Here is a 21048-nt window from a genome sequence, read left to right on the forward strand (position 1 = left end):
TAATGATTCCAAATGTAGGAAGATCATAGGCCAGTGGGTTGGAAGTGTTGTGGATCCAGTGGTGGTGGGACCATCTCAGTGTTGGCACGGGTCTCCACAGGGCTTCTCCAGCTCCAGAGTTCTGATTGCATCAGGGTAGGTCCATGTGACTTCTCCAGCTCCAAGTGCATAGCCATGTGTCTTGTCACTAAAGAATCTCTCAGGGAGTGAATCTTGAATCTTGTCAGTAGAGAGTCTCCAAGGAAATTAGCAGAGAGAGTTAAGCGTCTTTAGCCTCCAAGAAGGAAATACAGGCATTCCCACAATTCTCAGGAGAAGGCCATGCCCACACAAAGGTGTCATTGGCTGTTACCTGATTGACAGACTAGACTCCACCCCTTCACTCTTAATCCTCTCAAGTCCCCAATTGACACCAGATTATGTAACTATCACACTTCCTATTGTTTTATTTAAGCACATCAGGCTTTTCCCCATTGTTGACTCTTGGCTCTTGTGTTTTTCCCCTCAAAAATACTTCTGAGCCCCCTACTAAAGGAATCTAATAGGGATTCAGTACAAACCCATCTAAATTAACTCTGTCCCTCCAATTTCTACATTGCATTCTTAGTTCCTTCACAAGGTCTATCACTATTGGGCATTATTTTACTAGTCAAATATCTACCAGGATAGTTTTATTTCATTCACTGCTGTAACCCAAGTTACTGGGCTAACACTGGAATATGCAGATACTGATTGAATTAATGGAAGTTATTCAATAAATAAATGGATAACTCATAGAATAGATTGTTTTGTTATACAATGGTAAATTAAATAGTATTGCTACAAAAAATCATTCCAACTCTTAGTAAACAAAAATATCATAATATGAAGTTATTGTTTCTTGTCCTATTTTCTATCTAGGTCTATACATGTCTGAAGGTCCATAGATGTGTATAGGTGTGCGTGCCTATCTACATCTCAACAACCTATCTCAGAGTAACCTGTATTCCTCGAGTTACACCACATCAAAATGGAAGCCTTAGCCTCTTTGAGGATCTCCATTCCTATAAATGTTCTTTGGGTTTTAGGGACAATAAGACGTCTGAATGAGCAAGATCAAGCTGACAGATAGAAGGGGTATGGTTTTTCAGTGAGATAGTTATAGGACAGCCCTTGCTACTCTTAAAGAATACACAGGAGTGACTGGATTCAGGGTTGCCACGAATATAGCCTTCCAGAGGGGAAGTTGCATGGGTTATAACTCCTGAAGTGGATCCAATTGGGTCATCAAAGACAACAGATGTTCATCAAACTTCTGGCTCAAGTAAGATATTAAACGGGGGGTATTTGGAACATAGATTCACCAGAGACAACACTGAGAAGGTCAAGTCTTGGGAACCTGAAATTAGAGCAAACTAAGCTGTCTTGGAAAAAGTACAGCCAGAATGCTCCTTAGAGGCAAAGATAGTGAGACTTCACCTCAAGTACTCTGAACATGTTGTCAGGAGTTAGCAATCCATGGAAAAGGGCATCAAGCTTCGTAAAGTAGAGGGACCATGAAAAAGAGGAAGACTTTTGACAAGATGGATTGACACAGTGGCTGCCAGCATGAGCTCACACATAAAGATGTTCGTGAGGATGACACAGGCTTAGGCAGTGTTTTGTTCTGTTGTACGTAGGATTGCTATAGTCAGAGCCGATTCGATGGTATCTAACCAGAACAATTTATTGAACAGGAGCAAAGGTGAAACAGTGGATAACATTTTGCTGCTAACCCCAAAGTTGGCAGGTCCACAAGAGAAAAGACTTAGGAATCTGCTTCCATGAAGATTACAGCCTAGAAGACCCCACAGAGGAAGCTTACCCTGTATTATAGGGCTGAAATGAGTGGGCCCACTTGAGTACCCACATAAACAAGAATTTCTTGGGGTGAAATTAGGACCAATGAGATATAGTACCTGGGAGAGAGCAGGGAGGGAACCTGTTCTTTCCCAGGCCTCCCAGTGAGCTGTTCTGAAGTACAACCGTTCTACAGATACCCGAGAATCCGTGTGCAAATGTACATGTGGTTGGTCAGTTTACTAGAATACCATCTTATATGAGCCTTCATCCCTTCCCCCAACTACTATTTTCTTCTCCTTTCCCTGGATGTTCCAGGGTTTTACTTGAAGCTTTGCCTCGGGTTCGTTTCCTAGAAATTGTGGAAAGAGTTCCTGACTTTTCAAAATATTTGTAATACTATTTTTTTCCTTTGAGGTCCTATTGCAGTATATTTGGATGAATAAAATTGGGTTATTGAGTTCCGCATTGAATCAGAAGAGAGAAAATATGCTCAGCTATAATGTTGGTGGCGGTGGTGTTAGTTGTCATTGAGTCGGTTCCTATCCATGGACACTATGCCCAAGAGAAAGCTCATTGTTGCAGCCACAGTGTCGGTCCATTTCCTTGAGAGCCTTCCTCGTTTTCACTGCCCCTTCCCTTTACCAAATATGATGTCTTTCTCTAGGGCAGTGGTTTTCAACCTTCCTATTGCCTCAGTCCTTTAAATCAGTCCCTCATGTGGTGGTGACCCCCCCCCCCCAAACCATAAAATTACTTTCATTGCTACTTCATCACTGTCATTTTGCTACAGTTATGAATCAGGCGACCCCTGTGAAAGGGTTGTTAGATCCCCAAAGGGGTCACAACCCACAGGTGGAAAGTGCCTCTTTAGGGACTAGTAGAGCTAAAATAGAAGCGCAATTACAGAGGTCCTTGCAAATGTCTCAGCCACCGAGCAAAGCTTTTTACATGGAGAGTGAGCTGAGATTGCTCTACCATATATAAATCATGCCTTTGGCAGCCCTGGTCACATCAGGTCCTCTCATCCTCAGATGGAGAACTCCATTTCTGTGGGAGTTTGGGCACCTTTGGCAGCTTGAACTGGGGTCCGGGCACCTTTGGGGACTTCGCTGGACCATCAGTCTTGCTTTTTGCCTTGGCCTTGGGCTGGCAGACTCTCTGACCACTGGAAATACTTGCACAACCACACTTGGCAAGTTTGGGATAGGTGATGTCGGCCAGTTGACTGAGCTTGCGGTTGACTTCCCTGGGATCTTAGCCTTGACCTCTTTGGGCATCACCAGAGCCTTGATGGCCTAGGTACCAGCATCTGTGGCCTTGGAGTTGTTGGCCTGCATTTTCTTCATGCGCTTCTTATGATGCTTCTTGGTAAAGCGCATATTCCTCTGGGACTTGGGGGTTCACCCCCTTAAGAGATCCATATCATTGTGATCAGGGCTTCTTGATGCCCCTACCGTGCCACTTTGGGGATAGATTGTGTATGGTGTGGATCTTGAACTTGGCACTGACACCTGCTCTTTCTGGAGTGCCATAGACCAGTAGAGAGAGATCCTTCCCTAATTTTTAAAGATAGATTATTGTGTTCCCTCGTCCTTAAGAGATACTCTTTTCCAATCAATATATTTAGTATTGATCAAGAATGCAGACTCTAGGGTCAAGCAGACATGGGTTCAAATAGCAGATCTTCCACTGTTATGGTTTCATACAACTAAATCATTAAACTTCCCATTCCATTGCCTACATTTTAACAAGGCAAGTATAGCTATCTGGCTTGCATATATTGAGTATTAGATGATTTTAATAAAGCTGATGGTCCAGATTCTAGGTCTGTTCTGAGATGTGGCTTATCCCCCAATGTGGAAGGTCTAATATTCTTTAAGTTATGCTTCCCAAAGGTCTGAAGTTGTATTTCTGACCTTATACTCCTAGAAGGAACTGTTTTAAAATTTACTAACAGATTGACAGAACAGATAGATAATTTGGAGGTAGGTTATTAGAGATGAAACTGAAAAGGATATGGGAAAATGTCTTTCATTTCCCACTGTATAATTGTCTTGTACTTCTTCTCAGGATGATACAATCCTACAAATAGAAAAATCAGGAAATCCATCAATAAAAGCAACAGAGTGCTATCATTTTGTTATTTATTAATAATGACATGAATAACTATTTTTCTAAATTAGTTTGATTTTAAGCCTACTAGGAGTCAAGACAGTTCATGGAAAACTGAAGGACATCCAGCATTCTCATTCTTAAAAATAAGATAAACTGCTCTCTTTTAAGGAGGATAATACTACAGCAATTCAACCCCTTTCATTGTTCATGAAGGAGACAGTGTAATCAGTTTTAGTTTGGTCTCTTGTGTAAATAATATAACAAAGGACAATAAACAGACATTCTGCATTCAAAGCTTACTACCATAAAGGAGGAAGCCCTCACTACCTGAGTCTAGCAGAGTCAGAGAGGGAGGGAGGGGAGCTTTATGGTGGAAGAAGACTAAAAGCTGCAGGTGTGCTGATAAGAAGTTGTCGGCATGGAGAATGGGAGGTGCAGTGACTAGAAGCTAGGCATTGTAGCATTGGTTCGGGGAGCATATTTGGCTTTTTCTGGTAGGACCTGAGTCGAAAGAGGGAGTAGAAACAAAGAGTTGACAATCATTAACCACATCTGTCTTCTGAATGTTCTCAACTGAGTGGGAAGAGGTTGTTTTTTGGTTTCTTAGGTTGTTTGCAGCAGAGATTGTGTGTCAAAGTCCCATTGTCACACAGGGTATGGCCATGGATTGTTTTATATCCAGTCCTTAACTCTAATCAAAGAAACTAGACAGAACCTCTTTCTATGAGGAGGGAGCTGGAGCCCATTCTGCCTGCCAATCATTATCTGTGTGACTTTTGCAGTCTTGTCACTAAAGAAACGTTGATTAAAGCTTGTGCCTTATTTCCTGGGAGAAGGTCTAACCATTCTTTTTTTTTCCTTTTATCTTCGGCTCTTTTTGACTTTTTCCGTTCACATGAAGAGAGATGTGGAGACTGTCAACCTTGGTAATATTAGCTCGCCAGTCTAGTGTGTCTTCACTCTTTGCAGATTTTAAAACTGTCTTCAACAAGAAGAGACCCCAGTCCTCTCTGTTTTGATTTGCTTTGCTTCCTTTGGGGTGGAGGGATTTCAAAGTTTCCCTTACTCAGAAGCAACCGTTTCTATCAAAATGGCAGCAGGGCACCGAAACAGCCAGTTGAGTCTGCAAGGATGCTGAAGGATAAAAAACAATTTTCTTTTGATCATTTTTTCCTGGCCATTGCAGTTGTATTCTTTGACCGTCCTCTTCCACAGTGCAAAGACTAGAGACTTCTTTCAATTCTTTTGAGTGAAATGGGCCAAACTAACTTTATATTGTTTTAAAAACGGAGCTTGCAGAGAGGCATGCAAAGCAGGTGTTAAGATGAGTCCTGCAATGGCCACAGTCGGTATCACTGGAATTGGTCACGGTCCCATAGGGACAGAATATCAGCCAATAATCACGTTTTATTTTGTTTGGCTTCCTCCTTTGTGTATACCTCTCACTAGAATACTTGATAGTCGAAATACTGGCCAAATGCCATCTTAATTTCATCTCACTTTATTATTTCCCCAAGAGCAAGCTGGATAATATTTTAACTCCCCGTCAAGAAACTAATTTATGTAGATTCAAAATGGAATAAAAATGGATGAAGCAACTAGTGAGAAAAAGTTTTTTTAAAACCTTTTTTGAAATCTAACTTTGAAAATCCCTTTCTTCTGCATCTCTTCCTTTACACATACTAAGCATGTGAGTTAGTCTGGGTAGACGAGAGAAACAAATCCATGGACACACATATGTGTATAAGGGGGAGGTTTATATCCAAAAGCAATTGTGCATTAAGAAAACATCCCAACCCAGTCCAGTCCAAGTCCACCATTCTGATGTTAGCCAATATGTCCGATACCAATCCAAAAGTCCTCTTCAGACTCACGAAACACATGTAATCAAGCCAAATGCAGGACAATCACAAGCCAGTGGGTAGAAAGTCTTTGGGTCCAGTGGCATTGTAAGCATCTTAGTGCTGGCAGGGGTTACTCTGTCACTTCTCCAGCTTCAGAGGTCAGGTTGTATCCATATGGCTTGTCCAGCTCAAGGTACTAGGGTAGTTCCATGTGTCTTGTCAGCTGCAATGTCTCCCAGGGAAGTCAGCAGAGAGAGGGAGGTGTCTCCCACTTCCAAGGAGGAAGAACCAGATTTCCCAGAAGTCTCAGGAGAAGGCCATGCCCACACAGAGGCCTCATTGGCTATGATATGATTGACAGGCTAGACTCCACCCCTACATTCTTAATCCTCAAATTGACAAATGATTATATAACTACCACAGTATGTTTTGCACATATTGTGTTTTGGGCATTATTCTGTCATATGCATAGGACACAACTTTGCTTACTAAAAGTGAGGAATGTGTGAACCACTTACTGTTGAAGGTCATGGGTTACAGACTTTGGATTATACCTCAATATAGAGAAAACAATAATTTTCACAAGTGGATGAATGAGCAACATCCTGAGAAATGCAGAAATGATTGCAGTTGTCAAGGATTTCATTTTCCTTGGATTCACAATCAACACTCATGGATGCAGCAGTCAAGAAATCAAGGGACAGATGTCATTGAGCTGCAAATGACCTCTTGAAAGCACTCAAGGGCAAATATGCCATTTTGTATACTAAGGTGTGCCCAACCCAACCATGGTATTTTTAGTCGCTTCCTATGCGTGTGAAAGCTGAATAGTGAACGAGGGAAACCAGAGAACTGATGACTTTGCATGATGTTTATGGAAAGGCATATTATACACCATAGAGTCACAGAAGAATGAGTCAATCCGTCTTTAAAGAAATGCAGCCAGAATGCTCCTTACAAAGGAGGATGGTGAGACTTCATCTGATGTAATTTGACTATATTATCAGTAGGAACCATACCCTAAAAAAAATACATTTTGGGGAAGTTGAGGGTCAGCAGTGAAGAGGAGACCCTTAGTGAATGAATACAGTGCTTATAACAATGAGCTAACTCTTAACAATCATCCTGGGAATGGCTGACTCTTTTGTTCTGTTACACAAAGGATTTCTCAGAGTCAAACCTGACTAGATAGCATCTAATAACATCAGAACTCTGTGGGCAAGGAGTTTAGCAAAAAAGAAGACAACTATAGCTCCTACCTTCTTCAAGTTTACATTTTACAGGTGATTGAAAATAAACACGTTACCATAATAAGTGAGGGTGTAAGGTAGTTTATTGTGCCAACCTGTCTGATAAACACATGTGGCTTAATGGAAGGGCTGAGGGATAAATGGCTCAGTGAGCCTCGCCTTTCGAGTTCTCGGGTCTCTTACTTTCTAGTAGTTGGACCAGGGTGCAGCTGCCTTAACTAGTTCCCTGCTTTAGCTGGCAAGGCTCACTTCCCTCAAGACATCCCTGAGGAGAAGCCACATAGACCTACCCCGATACAGCCCTGGTTGCTGGAGCAGCCGTGTGGAGACACACGCCAGAGCTGAGATGCTTACACATTCAGTGACTGGGGTTTCCTCCTGCAGTCGGCATCATTGTGTCTGTTTTGTGAGATGGAGGAGGACTTTGTGGATTGGTGTCGGACATATGGGTTTATGGGTTAATGTTGGACTTGTGGGCTTGGGCAGCACTGAGTTGGGATGTTTTCTTGATGTGCACTTAACCTTTATATAAAACTCTCTCTTACACATGAGTTTCTGTGGATTTGTTTCTTTAAAGTGCCCAGACTCATACACGGTGGCTTCAAAAAAGTTCTTGGAAAATTTCCTTATCTTTTAATTCCATTTCCCCAGGAACTTCTTGAACACCTATGTGTGATCAGGAAACTGAATACAGGGAAGCACCCATACCCTTGTGGAAAACACTAGAAGCAGAAACAATAGCCTGAGAGTAAATGCCAGGCGGAACTGCTTACTGTGCTACAAATCCAAACAAGATAAAAGGCGGTGGCAGTGTCTCAGGAATACAGTGAGGCGAAGTAACTGAGCAAGAATGTAGAGAAATATTTAGAGACTCGGACAACTTGGTGATTTCAAAATTTTCACCATGTAAATAATACCATATTCATGATATGACCACCCCATCAAATATTGTTTTTCTTCTGTATTTTCATAATTTGGATTCCTGACTATGTCTTATACTTTTAAGTGCACCAATCATAGTTGAAGGAATTTAATGGTTGCTTAAATACCACTATCTATGTAGCACCTCAAAATAAAACTGTTTCAGTAGTTTTCTACTACATCTTAAAAGAAAATAATTATATAGTCTTTAGTTAAGCTAGCTCAGTGTTTTCTTGGATGGCTATTTCAAACAATCCATTATTTTTTTCAAAATTTCAGCATCCTTTTCACATCTCTCTTGGTAACAGTGCCCTTAGTTCACTGGCCAAGTAAAACGATCAGAAAAGGACTTATTTATATTTACACCAAAAAATTTGCCAAATGATCTTTGTCTTAACCATCAAGATTCACCTCTTTCCCTATGAAATTGATGAGTAATTCGTGTCGTCATGGTTTGGGTGGTTAGTAATTTTGTTACATTTGTTAGAACGAACCTCTGTCTTGCTCACCCAACGTCCTCTCTTCTTGCCATGCAAAGTGGAGCTGCACATAAGGAGCTCCTTAGGATGGGCATCGTGCAGAGGGTGCATGCAGACATGTCAGAACTCTATGGCTACGGATTGTGGTACACTAGAACTGAAAGAGAGAAAAAGAGACCTGTGCGGGAACGGATGTTTGCTGGGAGCTGGGAAGTTGTCCTAAAATGCCAAGTTTGCATCTACCTTCCCTTCTGCAATGACTAAAAATCACCACAAATGACACGAAACCCTGCTTCTCAAGACAGCGGACACCTGCCAATCAAAGGGACGGTGAACTAAGGAGGAAAACCACTCCCTGTTTTGAGAGTGTGCATATTTGAGCAGGTTTTACTTGTGCTCTCTCCAAATATCCCTGCACTCATTTTGTATTTTTTCTAGAACCAGTTTTCTAGAATTTTAGAAAATAACTCTGGGGCTACTGTAGACTTTGCCCACAGGTGGTGGGATGAGCGTGATCGGCGCATGCGCACTATGAAACTACAGCTCTTTGGCCTCCATTTGAGACACATTCTGAGGTATCGGTTGTACTCCAGAGTCTCCCTGAAAGGGCAGGCTACATTTTTTCCTGAAATTATATCCTATTTTGGTTTCTTTCCTTTCTACTCTGTTTCACGCCCTCCTTACTGTTTCTCCTGGAAACACGTCTTAGAAAAGCACACAGACATGAATCTTCATCTCGTCTGTCAAGTGTCTTAGATCAGGCTAGGATATGCTTACAGAACATTAGTCATCAATTCTAAGCCCCAGTAGCTCAGTACACAAGGGTTGCTGCTCACTGATGTGATAAGCCTATGGACCAATGGAGGCAAAATTAGGGAGGGTATCTTTTTCAACTAGCACACCGGGTTTCTAGAAATTGGAAGTCTAGAGGAAATATATATCATGTCTAAATTCAAGGATAATTCAAGGATAGTTTGACCGAGGACAATTCAGTGCATATTAGTAGGGCTTACAGACCCACAGGAGCCAGTGGAGTGCTGACAAAGAGGTTCCCATAATTCACCTGTTGTATCTGGAACAAGAGGCATCTCTGACCACTAGAGCTGGAAAGAGAGACTGATAAATCAAGCATACCTTCATAGTGCCTTAGCCTAGAAATAATGTACATCAGCATTATTCTAACTTTATTGGCCGGAGCTTGTCACAGGGACCCACCTTAGCAGCAACATAACTGGGGAAAGCCATCCCTAATCCACATGTTTTTATCTCATCCAGTTGCACTTATATTTGCATATCAAATTTGCAATGGGCTGTGAATCTCGGGCAGATGGTACTCAAAAATGCAGAACTTGTGACTTTAAGCCTACTTAGCAACTTTTTGAACTTTCTTCAGTCTTCAAAGTTAGGTGTCTTCACCTGTCAGGTTATCACAATCTTTATCTCTGATCAGTATAATTTCTTAATTTTTGATCAGTGTCATAACTGAACATAGAAGATGGGATTCTGGGTAACATTAATAATTAAACACTTTAAATGAAAGAATTTTTAAAAATAGCTTTCGTTTTACATGATCAAAAATGGCAGTTTATTGGCAGATGGCCGCTGCATGCCCTCCAATATGGTGAGGTGATGATATTTGTTGAAGACAGAACATATTACACCATTCCATGTTGAATTATGTATTCACTCTTTGACATTTTGTTACTTAGCACATTGCTCAGGAAAACATGAGACATGTTCTTCTTCCTGTTTGTTTCTTTGATGAAATAAAATAATAGCAAATGTATACATCAGGGTAGGCTAGATTGTGCTGCAGTAACAAACATATATAACCATCTCTGTGGATTGAAGGCTCATTTCTCTTTCATATTGTAGAAGTTGCACAGGGTAGCTGATGAACTGAGTGCTGCTGCATAATGTTCATTCAGAAACCCAAGACGAGAGAGACTCCATGTCAAAGACCCATGTGCTAATTGCAGGCATACATCCATGTATTATGCTTTGCATTATTGCACTTCACTGAGGGTTTTGGTTTGTTTGTTGCTGATTTTTACAGATTGAAGGTTTCTAGCAACTTTTCCTGGAAGAAGTCTATGCTTACCATTTTTCCAACAATGTATACTCACCTCTGGTCTCTGTATCCCATTTGGATAATTTCCACAATATTTCAAACTTTTTCATAATGGTATTGCCCAGTACAGTGCCAATATAACTTTTTAATGAACTAGGACACCAGTAAGTTTGTGTAACTCATTCTATTACTGTTTTCCTTATTGAGGACATCTGGGACCAATGTTTCAATATCTCTGAGGTATACTTCTTTGATAAAAATATGTAATATGTAATTTTTGAAATGTCAATGAGATTTGAAAGGAGAGTTGAATGTATGGATTACACCTCAACCTGTAGAAGACAAAAATCCTCATAACTGGATTAATAAGCAACATCAAGATAAATGGAGAGAAAATGAAATTGTTAAGGATTATAGTTCACATGGATCTGCAATCAATGCCCGTGGAAAACAGGCAAAACAAAACAAAACAAAATCACTGCCATGGAAGAGGTTTTGACGTAGCAACCCTGTTAGCGAGAGTAGAACAGCCCGTGTGGGTTTCTCAGACTAAAGCTTCACAGGAATAGAAAGCTTCCTGGGTCTGCCAATGAGTGACTGGTAGTTTCAAACTGCTGACCTTGAGGTCAGTAACCCTGTGTGTAACCACTATGCCACCATGCAACTAGCAGTCATGGAGTGTTTTATAATGCACAAGTCTGATGCAAGAGACGTCTTTAAAGTGTTAAAAAGGGAAGACATCACTTGGGGGACTAAGCTGCAGCCCCTCCAAGTCATAGTATTTTCAGTTGTAGCAGATGCAGATGAAAGCTAGGGGGACTTTAAAGGAACGGACCACTTTAAGTTGCAGGTAGTGCTGACAAAGAATGTTTAATGCAGCGGTGCTCAACCGGTGGGTCACGACCCCTTTGGGGGTCAAACCACCCTTTCACAGAGGTCCCCTAAGACCATTGGAAAACACATATTTCTGATGGTCTTAGGAACCGAGACACTGCTCCTCTATTTGTCTCCAGGAAGATCTGCCCATGTGCAGATACGCCCACCTACAAGTACCTGGTGTGAAGACTGTTACTCATGCTACACTGCGCTTTAAGCAAAATTTCATTTATTTGTAATTAGAAATAAATATTTCACAATATATAATTATATATTGTTTTTGTGATTCATCACCATGCTTTAATTATGGTCAATTTGTGAGAATGAAACTATATCCTGCATATCAGATATTTGCATTATGATTCATAATAATAGCAAAATGACAGTTATGAAATAGCAATGAAAATTATTTTGTGTGGTTGGGTGTTGCCACATCATGAGGGACTGTATTAAAGGGTCGCGGCAGTAGGGAGGTTGAGAACCACTGGTCTAAATGCATCATAGACTGACAGAAGAACAAAAGTAAAATCTGTCTTCAAAGATATATGGTCAGAATGCTTCTTAGAAGTGAAGACATCAGCAGGGATAAGGATAAGTCTCCAGATAAGGATATGCTTGTTAAAGGATACAGAAAAAAAGAAATGAAAAAGGGTTAAAATCTAAATGAGATGGATTGACACAGTGACATTCTGAGCTGCAATATAATAACGATTATGAGACTGTGGGAGTTACATAATCTGGTGTCAACTGGAGAGAATTATGAGTAAGGGGTGGCATCTGGTCTGTCATTTGGATAAAAGCCAATTAGGCCTCTGTGTGGGCATGGCTTTCTCCTGAGAATTCTGGGAAATCTGGTTTTTCCTCCATGGAGGCGGGCAAGACTCTCTGCTTACTCCCTGAGACAAATGCTCTACTGACAAGACACATGGCTCTGCACCCTGGGAGCTAGAGAAGCCACATGGGCCTACCCTGATGCAGCCAGACCTCTGGGAACTGGAGGATCCACGTGGAGACCCCTGCCAGCACTGAGATGCTTACCCCACTGGATCCAAAGACTTTTTACCCACTGGCTTGTGATCATTTTGCACTCAATGTCATTGCGTATGTTTTGTGAGTCTGAAGAGGACTTTATAGATTAGTATCGAACATATGGGCTCTAATATTGGACTTATGGACTTGATCTGGACTGAGCTGGGATTGCTCTTGTATATAAACCGCTTTCTCATACACATATGAGTCTCTCTGGATTTGTTTCTGTAGTCAACCCAGACTGACGCAAGGATGGTACAGGATGAGGCATTGTTTTGTTTTGTTGTGCATCGGGTAAGATGAACTAGAAACAATTGTTGTTAGGTGCTGTTTTGCTGGTCCTGACCCATAGACATATAGAGCCCATGTACAACAGAGCCGAACACTGCCCGATTCTGCACCAACCTCACAATTGTGCTTAGATTGGATTAAGCCCATTGCTGCAATCACTGTCAGTCCATCTTGTCCAGGACCTGCTCGGTTCTGCGTCCTCACTGCTTTACCAAATCTGATGCCCTTCTCCAGGGGCTTGTCTCTCCTGTGGACACACCCTAGGTATGTCTAGCTGTCTTTGCCTCTTAGGAGCATTCTGGTTCTACTTTTTCCAAGACGGACATATTTGCCCTTTTGCGTGTTCATAGTGCTTTCGATGTTTGTCACCAGCACCTTAATGAAATGTATTTGTTCTTCAGTCTTTCATACTCAGTGTCTGTCTTTCACATGCAGATGAGGCAATTGAAAAGACCATGGCTTGGGTCAGGTGCACCTAAGTCCTCAAAGTAACCTCTCCCTTTTCAACACTTTAAAGTGTTAAAAGAAACAACTTTGTGGCACCTAATAACACACACACACACACACACAGGCAGAAAAATATATTCCCATAGTGAGTACCTAATCTTATGCAAATTCATATAAACAAAACTTCCATTAACATTTACCCAAAAAATCTGTTAATTCTCATTCTGATAGTGTTTCATACTATTCAAAGTTTATCCAGAGATAGACCCTTAAGTAGTAATACTGTCTGCCATTGAGCCAAATATGACTCCTGGTGACCCTACAGGGCAGAGGAGAGCTGCCCCCATGGATTCTGAGACTCTAACTCTTGACAGGAGTAGAAAGCCTTGTCTGTCTGCAGGGGAGCGTCTGCTGGTTCCCAACTGTGGAACTTGCTATTTGCAGAGCAGCATGTAACCCACTACAGCGCTGGTGTTTCTCACTGATAAGAACAGCCGCAGAAGTAAGTACTTTGAGGGTACATTTTATTTGGAGTTATTCAGAGCTGATTGACTTCAGAATCTTACAATTGTCCTACTTTTTAAAACATATTGATGAACTGTACTGTTTATAGCATAAGATGTATCTTTGAGATCAAATACAAGGTCTGTGATTTCTTTGTTCTTCACCGCCCAATTGTGTGTTATTTTTGATTTGTTGCCATTTGATTCACTTGCTTAAACAAAAAATCCATGTCACCTGTCTTGACCCAGAGTTCCCAGAAATCTGCCAGCTTTATGCTGATGAGGAAATTACTCGCAGTTTCCACCAAGAAGGGCTGCGTTGTGAGAATTTGTTAAAGATTCCTCGAACTCAACTTGCATTTATCTCAATTGATCAATTGCGCTCACACCAGCAATTTTCACATTTGTCACAATGCACGCAGAAAAGAAAAATAGCTCAGGGTATGAATTAGTTCATTTTCGCTTTAACTACAAACATGGAAGGGAGTGCATTAAAGCTAATCATCCTTCTATTTCCTTGTCATTGCTGCAGTTTCGCTGATAGATGATGCGAGCTGGGAAGCACGGAGCGTAGGGAGACTGTGGCAATACTGGAATGGATGCTTGCTTCGGTTTCCTGGCATTGGGGCGGGAAATCCACCACTGAACCACACCTTTGTGGCTGTTGAAAGTGGATGACAAAGCATAGCTTTGTCAACTGGTAGGAATGTAACATGGAAAAGCCTTAGTCATTTGGGGAGTGTACTAATTGATAGAGACCCCCAATCCATCATCCAACTTGCACCACGTTGATTCACTACATAGGTGATTCGGTCCCCTGGCTGGCACATATAATTTGCACTTTCTTGACTACTAACCTAAACTTTGGTGGTTCATGCCTACTTAGCTGCTTCTTGAGGAAAACCAAGCCACACAAAGACCATACCTTTGAGGCTGCCCCTCAAAGACCATACCTGTTCAAGAGCCTGCGGAGCAGCTCTGCTCTGTGGAACAGGGAGTCTGCCTGGTTTCCCAGCGTTGAGAATTGACTTCACAGCAGTGATTTGGTGTGGGGCTTACTTAAGTAATTATCTACTTGTGAAAAAAAAGAGAGAGAAAAGACTCTGCAAAGTCCCTGTCTAATAAAAGGCATTAGCAGATTTTAATTCACATGGAAATATTTGTATTAATATTCAAACTCATAGAAGAAGTTATGTTCTTAGCACTGGACACGTTCAGATACTGAGAGCGTAGAGGGCTATTTGCTAATTTGCAATTTTCTACTTTATATGACCAAACCCTCTTTGTACGTTTTTATTTTAAATTTATTGGGGGCTCATACAATTCTTATCACAATCCATACATCCATCCATGTGTCAAGCACATATGTACATCTGTTGCCATCATCATTCTGAAAACATTTGCTCTCTTGCGTCCTTGGTAGCAGCTCCTCGTTTTCCCCCTCCCTGCCCCTCTCCCTCATGAACCCTTGGTAATTTATAAATTATTATTATTTTGTCATGTCTTACACTGTATGTTTTAATCATTTCAATCATCTATTGAAGCAAGGATAGACCAAGAAGGACTTTTGAGATGCTGTTAACGTAGAGGAGCGTACGCTCTGAATATTCCAAGGAAGCCAGGCTTGATTGGACAAGATGTTGTGCTCTTCTATGTCTTAGTCAACTTAATCCAAAAGCCACTTCCATTAAATACCATAATCTTCATCACTGAGGGAGAGTCTTACTTTTGAAGCCTTTGTATACATCTCCATGGACTTTGCTCTATATGAATAGAGTTTCATTGTAAAATAATACTTTTCATACACATTGATTTAAATGACTGATTTCACAAGCAGTGCAGCATTGTGGGGATGGCCGATGGCTGAGAGAGCCTGCATATGTGCTCCCTGGGTAAAGGTAAGACATAAGTACCCATTGCATGAGGATGGGGGACACAGACTCTTCAGAAAGTAGGTGTCCTCAAATGCTGGGCATAGACATACTATCCCATCATGGTTTCCCTCATCCTGGATTCCTATAGGCAACAATGAATTGCTCATCCTGGATTCCCATAGGTTCTGATGAAAGGGGCCGCTGGAGGGATATTTTCACCACACTTGACAAAGGTCAATATTACGTATGCTATTCTCATTTTATACGTGGTGTTTATACCTCTGTCATGGAATTTTCTATGTACATTCACATATAACCATCATTCATTTTGGTTCTCTAGCAAACCCAACCTAACACACTGGGGAGATACTTTGGAGGATTCAGAACACAGCCACTGCATGATCTGACTAACATGTTTAGTGGGACAATGTGGCAGTTCATCTGAGAATGGCCTGCAAAGGAAGGAACAGAGGTTGGCAGATCAATTGGAAATATGATGGCAGCTTGCACTAGGGAGGTTATGGTTTAGATGAAGAGGTTAAGAACCTGGAGGTATATGTCAGACATAGACAACAAGATATGATAATGGATTTGTTTATAGGAGTTTTAAAAAGTCTAATCCTATAAAGACATTCCCTCTCAGCTGGGGAGTGATAAGTCAGTGGCCACATGCGCCTCATTACCAATTCATATCTGGTTTTCCAGCATTCTGGAAAGGCTATTTTTTGTAATTTTAAGTGGAAAAATCAGTGTCGTCTGATGATACACACTTCATGTAAATATATAAATAAATACAAAGAAAACAAAGCCAAGCAATTATAGTCTAACAAGACCTGATCTTTTATGAAGCCTGTGAGTCATAAATCCATACTTTGTTAAGTGAAGTAACTTGTAGAATAGTGTTCAGTATGTACCATTCCTTAATGATATCTTTTTGTATCCAAAGTGATAAGAAGATAGGTTGAAAAAAATGATTTTCTGCCTTGGAAACCAATATTATTTCATTCTATCCTCCACTATTCTTTCTCCTACTACTTCATGAACTACCTATAGAATGAACACTGGTCTCTATAAGAGACTATGATCTACATCAGCATATAAAGATACATATGAAGCCATAGATTTCCCCCATGATATTCCCCAGATCCTCTGTTTGCGAAATGTGAATAGACTTATAAATTATTTGTGTCAGCATTTTCTTCCATTTATCCTCTGACCTTCTTATACGTGGGCATGTTCTTTGTTTCATTATAAATCACACTTTATTTGCAGATCCCTCATGAGTCTATAAGCCTTTCATTTGTTATATAATGTCATATTATAACCTAGGCATACCTTTTCTAAGTTGCTTAGTTATTGGATGATATCAAATATTATGGATAGAAAAAATATTATTAAAAATATACATTTAAAATAAATAAGGACCAAATGACTAGTTTTATCTAGGACCTATGTTCAAAAATTAAGGGGCTTGAAAAAGTTTGTGGGAAAATCCCACTTGTCATTCTATTTTTTATCAAATTTTTGAAGCTCCCGTATGTTAAACTTCCTGCGTAGCCCAGTATTTAAGCCTGCCAGCCAAAGGGCTTTAGGGCAAGCTGCCCAGCCACTTAACAAAGTAGATGGTCGTCGTGAAAGAGAAGACGACTCTCAACAGGACTGGTTGTCACAGTGGCTACAACAGTGAGCTCAAGCATAATAATTATTGGGACTATGGCGTGGTGGGAGCGGACATTGTTTCATTCTATGTTATATACGCAGAGTTGCTGTAGTTAGAATGTATTCAGTGGCACTTAAAAACGGAAACAACATAGCACATTTGTTAATAACAATCCAATAACAAAGCATATTTTTGATAAGCCAATTTTCAATGAAATAAATGAATATGAAACCACTCCCCACTGTCTCAAATTACACTTAAAAAATACGTACTCCACTCATGACACTGTAGTGCCTTTCTCTGCTGACGTAGTTTTTGTTAGGTGCCATTGAGTCCGTTCTTAAGCATATAGACTCTGCACCACAGAAAGAACACTGCCAGTCCCATGCCATCTCCAGAATGGTCCTGAGCCGGAGGGCATTATTATAGCCACAGCACCAATCATCTTCTCAAAGACCTGCCTCCTTTTCTCTGCCAAGCACGATGTCAGGAGAAACCAGCCCCTGGAGAAGGACATCATCCTTACGTCATAAATCATATAATCGAAAGATTAAAAAAAATAAACGATTTGCTACGCTTTATGTTAAAAGGTATACTACAAAGATTTTAAAATATCTATTTCTATTTTTATAATTATGTAGGTCTTACAATTATGTAGTCTCACCCAGGTCTTACCACAGTGTCTTGAATGTAGTTAGAACTAAAATCAGAGTTTCTTGAATTAATGAATACTTGAACAATTTAAATACTTGAATATGAATAAATATTTATTGTATTTCACATAAAGGAATTCTAAGCAAATGGTTATCCTGACTGAATTCAGATATGGATTATTTTAGGGAAAAATGTATGTACTACATTCTACTCATGGTGAATTAATTTACACAAAACACATAAGTCTCTTTAATTAACTCAATGAACGGACTCCATTTTTCTAGCCATGGGATATAATTTTGTGTCTTTCAGTTTTTTCAAAAATAACTGCAAGTATTCAGTTATCTACTTTTATGCAAGAAACTTTGGAAAAACAATAACCAATTAGTCGTATAGCAAGACTTTGTGAACCTAAAATTCAGCCAGGACACAGCAGGATGGCTCCCTTTTTGGTGTATTGAGGACAGCAGCCCAGGTCTCCAACACAATGATCTTTGTGTCATTGGCATCTTAAGGTGATGGTCAGGGTTTTCAGGAGCAATTTTTCCAACAAATATGGTACAAGTCACATGATCTTTTAGCACACAACCTCAGAAATTATTTCTACCATATTTTATAGATCCAGGCAGTTATGATCCTGTGTAAATTCTAAGGAATGTGTGTTAAAGACGGTAAAGATGTGTTAATAAAAGAACACTTTACTTCTAAGTTTCTATAGACTCTTTGCAATGTGAAGATCATATTATATAATGATAATATCATATGCAGCACATTTGAGAAATAAATTAAAACTATTTTCTAGATATAAGGTAGCCCAATTTTGGATTCATTTTTAAACTACACCTTGGAGTTTTATGGCTCTGAATTCTTTCTGCAGGACCTGAAGTTGTGGTCAGATGATATGAAGAACCGCGACGCATCACATCGTATCGTCTGATGGGTTGTGACTTGGGTAGTGAGCTTGAGAAGTCCCGAAGCCAGCTCAGATCTGGTCCCTAGGATTATGCAAGAAAGCTTTTCTCTCCACGGATTCACTCACTGCCCTTGAGTCCATTCCAGAGCATCGGAACCCTGTATATGGTTTCTGAGGGGGTACATCTTCCCAAGAGCAGACAGCCTCATCTTTCTCCCTCACAGGGACTGGTGGGCTTGAACAACAGACCCTGCAGTTCACAGTTCCATGCTTCCCTGACAGTGCTGCCAGTGTTCCTTCTGTTCAAGAAGAGGGAAGAAAAACTTTAGCTACCCATGCTATAAACGGTCCAGGTTGTAAAAATCCATATAATTTCTGTATTTCAGCCTGAAGGCATGAGAGTCATCTAATTTGAATCAACAGACTGACTGGCATTGTAGAGCAAATTTACTAAACTACAAACAGAAATATCAGAACAGACAGCTAAGAGGATGGGAAAGAGTAAAACTGAGGTATTGGACTATGTGAGTATCAAAGACATTAAAGAATTTTATTCTATATAACTTTCATTATTATATAACTCTTTGGTCAATCACTTGACTAAAAAGAGCAAAAGTAAATTCTTAATTTATATAATTTCTTAATTCTGTCCTATGTATATTCATGAATAAGTTAATGTTGGATTAGTAGTTTTGACTTTAGACACAGAGAGTCCATGGACTATGGACACAGACAGACAGTCCACGGTTTAAATCCTGGGTCCGGTTACCACTTCTGTATCCTTGGGCAAATGAATTAACACGGCTGACTTCCACTGATATGACCATTAGACAAGGAATGTGAATTATGTATAATGGATCAAGTTGTTGAACAATCAAATAATATCAGGACAGAAAAAGAGAGAAAAGCAGCCCCTGATACGGACATCCAATGAACTAGCCTAGTGCTATCCAAGAGATGTTGACTTTGTGATAAGCTAGCTTGGCCTTCACTTCCAGCTTTCGTTATTACCCTGTTAATCCAATTCTTCTGGAGTCAGTTTGAATTCATGTAAGCTCATGTGTGTCACACTGAAACGGTGCTCCTGGGGTTTTTACTTGCTGATCTGTGGGCAGTAGATCACCAGGAACCTCTGGGCAGACTCTTAACCCCATCCTTTGACAAGCAGCTGAGTACACTAACCAGTCTGGTACTCCCAGGAAGAGGGAATACGACATCTTCTTATTTTCCTTCCATCATTCTGTCCCCCAAAATATATTGCAGAGGGATAAAGTACCAGGGTCTGTAGCTTCAGGAAAGTAATTTTTTTTAAAGGCACGATGCTGAAGCAGGGTACTGCAAGCCAGGTAGAATTTACTGAGAGTGAAAATAAGAAGGATAGGGTTAAGAGATGATGTGTGTGGTAGGAAGATGATGTGTCCTAGCTTTTGGAGGACAAATTTCAACAGAAAAACACCATCTATCTGGTCATAGGCCATGATTCCAATTGTAGTCAATAAAGTACAAAGCACTACCCCAGACAAAACTGAGAGTTTCTGCTGCAGTTCCTAGAAACAAAGTTAATTCAAATTAAAACATCATGCTAATTTGTTTGGGGAATTTGAAGGCAGTTCAAAGTCAATAGCAATTTATCCCACTAGATAATCAGTATCATTGATTATGTAATCAGCATAATATAAAATGAATTTAAAATGTCCTAATATGCATGAAGCGATTGAGCTTTATTAAAGACATAGTTAAATTACATTGGGAAAATTAGTATATTCTGATCGAGACATTCCACTGGACGTGCTCATTAGGTGAGTTTCAAATAGTGTGCCTAGGTTATACACGGAGTGTACTCAACACTAGACCAACACAGCTTTACTGAAGAGTGAAATATATTAACATACGTATTGAGTCACTCTGGATCGAAATTGAATTGATGGCAGGGAGGAGGAAACCTTTTTAAAGGAGCCCTGTTTGAAGCGCTCCATTGCTAGTGGAAAGGTTGGCAATTCAAACCCACTAAGCGTTGTGAGGGATAAATGTGTAGATTCGTGTCTATGACGATTCTAGACTTGGAGACCCTGTGAGGTCACTTGATTCTGACCTACACAGTCACTAAGAGCAGAATCCAGTCAATGGCCATGGGATTAATAGGTTGGGTTTTCTTTGTCTGTTTGTTTTTTTAATGAGGCATCTTTTGATGGTAATCCTAAGGGTGGAGTTTTTATCGTAGACGCATGATTTGGACATTTCTTAAAAATCCTAAACAGTCTTAAAAAAATCCCTATTTCTTAAAAATCCCAACGACCTAG

This window comes from Tenrec ecaudatus, chromosome 18 (genome assembly GCF_050624435.1).
Source record: "Tenrec ecaudatus isolate mTenEca1 chromosome 18, mTenEca1.hap1, whole genome shotgun sequence".
Classification (NCBI taxonomy): Eukaryota; Metazoa; Chordata; class Mammalia; order Afrosoricida; family Tenrecidae; genus Tenrec; species Tenrec ecaudatus.